The following is a 9,302-nucleotide window of genomic DNA, read 5'->3' on the forward strand; positions in this document are numbered from 1 at the left end:
CTAAAGTCTTTTGTGCACATTTTAATTTATTTCTAATGCACCTGAGGATTTTCTTTTTAAAATTCTATTTTGGGGGAATTTATTTTAATAAGAAGGGATATTTTTCCATCCAAAGATATCTAAAAACTGAATTATCTCTCTCTAGAATATTTTCTCTCTCTAGGTCCTAACAGGTAGAAACAAGATCTTTTATTATTCTGAAAAGGGGATTGATTCACAGGGGAAGAAACTGGACATCTTGAGGGGCTAGGGAGGAATCTTACATCCTCTCCCACTTGAAAAATGTGAGATATCCTCATCTCGCAAAAAATTGAGAGTAATCCCACATCAGTTCGGCTTCTTTTTCCTAGGTGGCGTCTTCAAAAGGATAGAACTTCCATTTGACTAATAATTCTCTCAGAATTGTGTTCGTGTGAGAACCTTCTCTCGAACATCAAGGATTTCTTCAGATTGGAGTTCCATCTATCCTTGGGTTGAAGAAGTTAAGAGTTCATCCTCATTAAGCACATGATTCCGGCTCAGTACATACTTCTTAAGTAGGCTGACATGAAATACATTATGTAATTTGAGATGAGGAGGCAGAAGAAGTTTATAGGCTAAGTCACCTACTTTCTTTGTAATGAGATATGGCCCACAATATCTGGGGGATAACTTCTTATACTTCCCAAGAGATAGAGAACTTCTTTTGGGGCGTACTCGAATGAAGACCATATCTGCTTCTTTGAATTTTCTGTCTGACCTCTTCTTACTTGCATACTGCTTCTGTCTATCCTGGGCAGCTTTTATATCCTTGCGGATTGACTGCATCTGCTGCTCCATATCGCCAAGCATTCGTCTGGACATCTCGACCCTAATCAATGGGTCGAAACAAGTTAATGGTGTTAGGCAGTCTTGTCCATACAGAGCTTTGAAAGGGCTCATCCCGATACTTCGGTGACAGGAAGCATTGCAGGCGAATTTGAGTAGGTGCAGATAGCTTAGCCACTTCTTTGTGGGTTCCCTGTCCACAGCATGACCGAAGTATATCTTCGATTACTTGGTTCACCCTTTCTGTTTGACCATCGGTCTCGGGGTGGTAAGCTAAGCTGAGATCCAAGAAAGTTCCTACTGCTTCGAAGAATGCAGTCCAAAATCTTGACGTGAATTTGGATCTCGATCACTTACTATTCTCCTGGGTAGGCCATGCAATCTGAAGATTTCCTTGAGGAACACTCTGGCCACATCCACTACAGTGTAGGTGTTGGCTATATATAGAATGTCTCTATATATATAGCCCTAGGATCTCCTCTATATATACTCATCTATTGTGTGTATTCCACACACCTTTGGGGATGCATATAACGTGTCTCTCTCTCTCTCTCACGTTGGTTCAACAATGTTGGCTATATATAGAATGTCTCTATATATATAGCCCTAGGATCTCCTCTATATATACTCATCTATTGTGTGGATTCCACACACCTTTGGGGATGCATATAACGTGTCTCTCTCTCTCTCTCTCACGTTGGTTCAACATGGTATCAGAGCGAGCTATGCATCAATCGTTGCTTCCCTCTTCTCTCTATGGAAAGCTTTGCTTCCTTCAATTATTGAGGACAATGTATCAAGGCATAGAACCAGGTGTTTGGGTATCGATCCCAAGACGGAAAGAGACTATACTTAGCTGAATATAAGCGGCAGTGTTAATAGAGGGAAAAATTGATGCTCTCTAAAGGATGTGTCTCTTACTCCTTCCTTAACATGAAGATGAAAGCGAGCTTCCCAGGTATATGCTCTCTGAAGGATGTTTCTCTTACTCCTTCCTTAACATGAAGATGAAAGCGAGCTGCCCTCGTATGCCTCCCTCCTGAAACTACTTTCTCTCTTTTCTTTATCTTGTGTGTGTTTCTTTGATCGTTTCTACGGTATGCGAGAGAATTTAGGGTGCCTGGATCGAATTGTGCTTTATTGAACATCCATGATTGTTTTTTTTTTGGGGTCAAATTCTTTGCTTTCATCATGCTTTTTGGCAGCTCTGGACAGCTCTGGATCGCTCCCCTTTGCGAACTTCCCACAATATGATTAGCGCCAGAAGCATGTACCGTAAGTGCATGCAATAAAGAGAAAGACATACCGAAAGGGGCGCCAGTTGAAGGGGCCAATGAGGTGTTGTGTGTGACGAAGGAGACGGTCTAGTCTCTGGTGGAAGATTATGCGTACTCACTGAATTTTATTAGGGGCTGTATGTTTTGGACAAAAGTAAAGTTTTTACCACCTAGTAGGTGTGTGCCCTGTTGCTCGAGATTGTGCTCCTAGGCTCGCCCTCTTCATGTACCATATCTGCACCCTGTTAGCTCTCTAATAAGCTCCTCTTGTTGCCCTTGCTTCAAATCCAATTCTTTAGTTCTGTTGTTCCACTGTCCAGATATCCGTCCAGATATCCAACATCTCTCTGCTACTACTGCTAATTATCGGAGCCTTGCTGATATGATATTTTTATATATTATGTCCACCATAGCAACATATCAAAACGGATTCGTGGAGCACTATGAAAGCGAGACCCACAGGCCACACGAGGGGCTATGGTTGCAAGACCCCCTCAAGAAGTTGTAGGTGAATTCCCTTGAAACATTTCAACTTTGAAGATAGTTTATAGGTTGATACGATGGCTTCTACAATGGTTTACTTCCTACGACGGCTCATGGCAATTTTATTAAAACTAAGAGAAAATTCATATTTAGCGTTAAAAGATCTGTCGCATCAGCCATCATCATGATGGTATTTGATATTGATGAGATGCATATTCCTTAGAGTTGTTTGTCCATGATAATCAACATATTTGATTCTTACTTTCATGGTGTAAGTAGAAGAAGATCTTTCGTACCTTATGCAACTCACATTGATCAATCATGACTTATGCCATGGTCTGGTATAACTCTTATGCTACCATGATGTACTTCTACAATAATCTTGATCTTTTTGATTGCTTCATGAGCTAATATGTTGTGATCTTGTTTTAGTGCTAGCTACAGGAATCACATGATTAAGCTTGGACGTTCATAATGTATTTATTGACAATCCAAGGTATTATCACATGATGGTAATTATGCCTTTCTTTTCGATCGACTGATGTTATGTATATGGATTTTGTTCATCCTGCCATGGTTTTATTTTGTGATGCTCATTATGATGATTTCTTTATAGAGAGGTTCCAGCTCTCGCGCTCGGTGCGGCAGGGGTGCCCCTTGGCGCCCTTTCTTTTTCTTTTTGTGGCGGAGGCCATGAGCACTTTTTTGACAGCACAGGATACAGGTTTGCGGGGCCTCCAGCTTCCCATCCGCACCTCGGAGGAGCTCCTAGACTCGGAGTTTGCGGATGACACTGCTGTCTATCTTCAGGGAGGTGAGGAGAACCTCCGCCGCTTCGCCTTAGCCATGGACAGGTTTTGCAGAGCTTCGGGCGCTTTGATCAACTGGCACAAGTCGTGTGGGTTGTGGGTCAGCTCTATGCCCCCCCCGACTTGGAGGCCAGTTTTGACGGTTTTCAGTGGCTGCCCCCCGGCACTACAGTGCGTTACTTGGGATGCTATGTGGGCATTGACATATCTCTGGAGCAGCAGATAGTCCCCCTTCTTCTGAGCATTCGGAAGAAGCTTCTGTATTGGAGTACCGCTCGTTTATTTCTGGCTGGCCGAGTAGTTGTGGCCAACCAGGTTCTGCTTGCTACTATGTGGTACATCACTTCTTGCTGGGCCTTCTCTCGGGCGTGCATTGGCCAGGTGCAGAGGCTCATCAGGAACTTTCTTTGGTCCGGTGGCGACGGGCGGCCCGCCAGGGCCAAGGTGGCATGGACGGTTATCACTCAGCCGAGGGAGAGAGGCGGCCTGGGCATTGTTGATCCTATTTGCCAAAGCCGAGCATTGCTTGGCAAGTTGGTAGTTCGTGGCCTCCTGCCAGGCGCTGAGCCGTGGAAGGAGTTTCTTGTTTCCAGGATGCTCAGCCGCACCCCTTCTCTTAGCGGCCCCTGGACCCCCAGCATCAGGTGGATCTTTACAGAGCAGCGATCCAGAGGAGTGGGCCTTGGCTTCGAGGAGCGTTTTGCAGCTAGCCTTCTGAGGGCCTGGTCGCATCTGAGGCCGTCACTCTTCCAGACTCCCCCGGGCACCGATGAGGAGCGCTTGAGGTAGCCTTTGATCTGGAACCCCTTGATTCGTCTCCCCAATGGCCATATGGTTGGAGCGCGGTCTCACGTGTCGTGGGGCCCGCTGAGCTCTGGCCCAGCCCAGTCCCTAGATGACTGGATAGGTTTTCAGCAGCTACCTCTAGAGGCTCAGGAGAGGAGACTCAGTGGGATGATGAGGGGCAGAGAGTTGATGAGATAGGACATTCAGGCGGCCATCCCCCGGGAGTGGCGGACCCCAGTACAGGACCCTCCACCTCCACAGTGGATGGGTGTCTTTACTCGGCATGAGATCCTTCTAGCGGTCTGCGGCACAGCGGAGAGAGTCGCCCCACTCACTTTCGAGGTGGGAGAGGGTGGCCAGCTTCAGAGGACACGACTAGATTTGGATGGGCTCCAGGGATGTATTCTTAAGAGGGTGCGGGTGGTCGGCTTTCATCAGAGACAGTGGCATGTAGACCCCTCACCGGCCTCGATAGGGGAGGACTGTTCTTGGAGATTAAGGGCTTGGGACAGCAGGCCTCTTATTCGCCTTCAGTGGGATCCAGGTGAGTGGTTTTGGCGAGATCCCTACTTGGCCCCTACCAGCCCAGGCATCCCCTTTTTTCAGTACACAGCGAGGCTGGGGCGGCGGATTCAGAGACACAGGATAGCGAGCACCCCGGCGGCGGCCGAGCATTGGCGGCGACAGGGGCTCTCCCCTGCCTTTCTTAGGGACTTCTGGCAGCACCTTTGGGCCAGCTTCCGGCCCCGGAAGGTGACGCTGTTTCTCTGGCTCATAGCGCATAGAGGACTGGCTGTGGGGGCTTGGCTAGCTTTCGGCAGTCACCCAGCGTCCTGCCCTCGGTGCAGCCATGCACAGGAGTCGCAGCGGCACTGCTTATGGGATTGCCCACAGGCACAGCAGGTCTGGCAGCGCGCTCTCAGGATGGTTTTTGCAGGCTCACCAGCAGGTGAGATGCTGGTGACGTGGGGTGCGGTGGCTTGGGCCACGGACAGCGGCCCGGCCCTTGGATATGAGGACGTCCCTGGCAGTGCGACCATCCAGGTCTCTGACAGGGTGATGGCGGTGGTTCCGATGCCAGACTTCTCTTCGGCAGCCCCTCAGGAGGGGGTCGGGCACAGATGGGAGTTGATCAGCAGCATGACGGCTTGGCACATTTGGAGAGCCCTATGCAGGGAGGCCATTGACCGCCAGGCGACTCCACCGGCGGAGGTCATACAGGCCCTCTGGGTGGACATCATTCACACCTTGAGAGGCCACTGGTGGGGGAAACTCCAGGGCGACTCGGATCACATGAGAGGGCGCCACAAGGCTTTCCTCCGCACTTGGCAGCCTGGCCCTTTCCTCACCGCGAGGGGCGAGGATGTCACTTGGCACTACAGGCCTCCAGTTTGGCTTTTCTCACCTCCCACATGTACTACTAGGTAGCCCCCCCCAGAGAGCGGCCAGCCATGGGCATGGAGCTCAGGAGTTCACTGTGTTTTTATCCCTCCTTGCGAGGTGAGCTTTGTAGCCTTATGGCGTTTTCTCATTAACTAATAGAAGGATCTTTTTTCCGAAAAAAAAAATGATGATTTCTTTATATTTGTTGATGACGTTTCCATGGACTTTATCCATGATGTCATGGTTTTGGCTTGCTATCCTTTTGGTGTATGTCTGCTTGATATTTCTTACATATCTGATGTTGGATCTTACTTTTTGAATGGTTACTCCTTCTCTCAATATCAATTCGTAGCCCTGTGCGTGTGAGCAAAAATCTCGCATACCAAACCAAAGGTGTGCATTAGTTTGTTTGAAATAGGCTGGTTCTAATTTGTGCCCATGAAATGCTTGTGGTAAATTCAATGAAGACCCTTTTATCTCATGACTTCAGAATCGTTACAGTTACTTGCTCATGGTCATCTTGGTGATGATCTGATCGTTTTAACTCATGACTTCAGAATCGTTATAGTTACTTGCTCGTGGTCATCTCGGTGATGATCTGATTGTTTTATATCATGACTTCAAAATCGTTACAGTGACTTGCTCATGATCATCTCGGTGATGATCTGATTGTTTTATCTCATGACTTCAGAATCGTTACTGTTACTTGCTCATGGTCATCTCGGTGATGATCTCATTATCCTTTTATCTCGGCGGTGACGTTGATCTCTCATTTGATTGTTCTCACAAGGAAGTTGTGTATTTGTTCTTTCTATGGCTTCGAGGAAGTTTGTCTTGTGCGTAAAGAGGACTTTATTGATGCTTAGCATGCTGTTACTACTCGAGAGGCTTTGTAAGCATGCAACTATTTCTCGGGAGCCTTTGCAAGAAATAGTTAAAGGTGCCATGTGTTCTACCTTTGCTTGTTACATTACAACCAGTCTCATGGACTTGACAATTATTATTTTAAGCATGCAAGCCTTGGTGATTCTGACAGGTTTGGTGAGTTTGTAATTTTGGTGCCTTGGTATGATGCCCTGGTGGTGATGGTTACACATTTTATCGATAATTGTATGTGTTCATTGCATTGATGTAATTCACTCACTACAATCCATGATGCCATGGTGTTGTTCCATGATGATGGTTACATGTTTCATCAATGATGGATGAATATGTTTCCATGGATTGTATCCATGATGCCATGGTGTTGTTCCATAATGATGGTTACATGTTTCGTAGATGATGGTTGACTACGTTTCCATGGATTGTATCCATGATACCATGGTGTTGTTCCGTGATGATGGTTACATGTTTCGTCGATGATGGTTGACTATGTTTCCATGGATTGTATCCATGATGCCATGGTGTTGTTCCAAATGATGGTTGACTACGTTTCCATGGATTGTATCCATGATGCCATGGTGTTGTTCCATGATGATGGTTATATGTTTCGTTGATGTTGGTCATTCCAAGCTATATGTTTTGTTGATGTTGGTCATTCCAAGCTACATGTTTCGTTGATGTTGGTCATTCCAAGCTACATGTCTCGTTGATGTTGGTTCACTTGGCTACTCTATATTGGTTGATTGTGTTTCCATGGATTTTATCCATGATGCCATGGTGTTGTTCCGTGATGATGGTTACATGTTTCGTGAATGATAATTGACTACGTTTCCATGGATTGTATCCATGACGCCATGGTCATTGGTGGATGCAGTGCCTTGGCTTTGGCTCATCAAATTGACTAGGTTTATTTAAGTCTATCAATGTCTTTTGTGGTCGACAATGCAACCATGCAGGTCTAAATGGCTATAATGGTGGTCAAGTCTTGGAATTCAATCTATGGCAACTAACAAGAAATTTCGTCGAGCATATTTCCCGAGAGGTTTAATTTCTCATCCCGTCAGCTTATGAGGTTTATGTTCACGTCATGTCATCCTGACTACATGTCAGAGGTTTGATTTCTCTTCCCATCAGAGGTTTGATTTCTCATCCTATCAGCTTATGAGGTTTATGTTCACATCATGTCATCCTGGCTACATGCTGCCTGCGGGGATGTCAAAGGTTTGATTTCTCGTTCCGTCATCTTATGAGGTTTACTATCCTGATTGTGAATGTCACACGTTTGATTTCTCGGCCTATCATCTTATGAGGTTTACTTTCAAGTACGTCATGTCAGAGGTTTGCTCTTTCGTCCTGTCAGAGGTGTCTACATCCTAATTATTGTTTCATGTCAGAGATTTGCTTTTTCATCATGTCTGGTCATCCTACCTATGGACGTCAGAGGTTTGATTTCTCGTCCTGTCATCTTATGAGGTTTACTTTGATATCATGTCATCTTGGAGGTTTGATCCAAGTTATAGTTGTCTCATTATCTTGACTCATAATATTGGAGGTTTGATCTTATGTCATAGATTTTTCCCATGGCAAAGATATGATTCTAGCTTTCCATGATATCCTTACTAACTAGAATGAGTGTCATTTTCTATTTTAGTGTTTATTGTGACAGGTCAATCTTCCAAGTCAACTTCTCCAAGTAACCAGATTCTCTTACCAAATCTAGTTCATTTGCCATTGATTGGATGATCTTCCACAAGTTGACATTGCCATGCATGTCCTTGTGGATGGACTATATTCCTAAGCAACCATATAATAGATACCTTTATGTCTATTTCTTTATGTACATCTTTTCGTGTACATCTCATATTTCTATAAATTATGGTTTTCCATTTGTTATGGAGACTTCTTCCATATTACAGGGTTTATGGATCAGGATTGTATTTGGATATTGTTGAGCTTCAATATAGAGAAGAGACTACAAAAATATTATTTGGCATCGTCACGAAGATAGACTCGCACCCAACCTACATGAATGGATCAAGACAACATGAAGATGGATGACCTTCAAAGCCTTCATGGCTATTGTACACATAAGAGTGATGAAGTATATATGGGAGTGATGTAGCTCCCTCATGGCTATTGTATATATGGGAGTGATGTAGCTCCTTCATGGATATTGTATATATGGGAGTGATGTAGCTCGCAGCCTTCATGGCTATTGTATATATGGGAGTGATGTAGCTCCTTTGAATAATACTTTGTAACTATAAAATAAATTAATATAGCGGTAGGTGTATATAGAGCTGTGGGTTTAATATAGCGGTAGGTGTATATAGAGCTGTGGGTTTTTCCCTTGATCCCCCAAGGGTTTTTTCATCCACAGTTAGAGACCCTTCTTTGAGCAGGGGTGTTGGCTATATATAGAATGTCTCTATATATATAGCCCTAGGATCTCCTCTATATATACTCATCTATTGTGTGTATTCCACACACCTTTGGGGGTGCATATAACGTGTCTCTCTCTCTCTCTCTCACGTTGGTTCAACAGTAGGTTTCTTTTACTGGAATCAGATGGGCAACTTTGGTTAGTGTGTCAACTACCACAAAGATAGAGTTGTAACCTAATTGAAGGTAGTCTTGTAATAAAATCCATACTGATATATTCCCACTTCATCTAGGGGATGTCTAATGGATGTAACTTCCCAGGCATTTTTACTCTCTCGGCTTTGACTTTTTGACATATCAAGCATTGACGTACATGATTAAGTACATCTTTTTTTTGTCCAAGCCAAAAGAAGCTTTTCTTTACATACATGTAGGTCTTGAGATGAAACCTCGATGTCCTGCTAAAAGGCTATCATGGGCTTCATTCAAAATT

General features: G+C 44.8%; 1 long non-coding RNA gene across 1 annotated transcript; it reads left to right on the forward strand.

The window, feature by feature from the left end:
• The first annotated feature begins 1,710 nt into the window (after positions 1 to 1,710).
• LOC147604597 (uncharacterized) lies at positions 1,711 to 8,417 on the forward strand. Its single transcript, XR_015265334.1, has 3 exons — positions 1,711 to 1,765; positions 3,012 to 3,063; positions 8,344 to 8,417. It is a non-coding gene; the product is annotated as an uncharacterized LOC147604597 (long non-coding RNA).
• The last annotated feature ends 885 nt before the right edge of the window (positions 8,418 to 9,302 follow it).

Source organism: Cibotium barometz, chromosome 61, assembly GCF_041138505.1.
Source record: "Cibotium barometz isolate CiBa-2024 chromosome 61, ASM4113850v1, whole genome shotgun sequence".
Classification (NCBI taxonomy): Eukaryota; Viridiplantae; Streptophyta; class Polypodiopsida; order Cyatheales; family Cibotiaceae; genus Cibotium; species Cibotium barometz.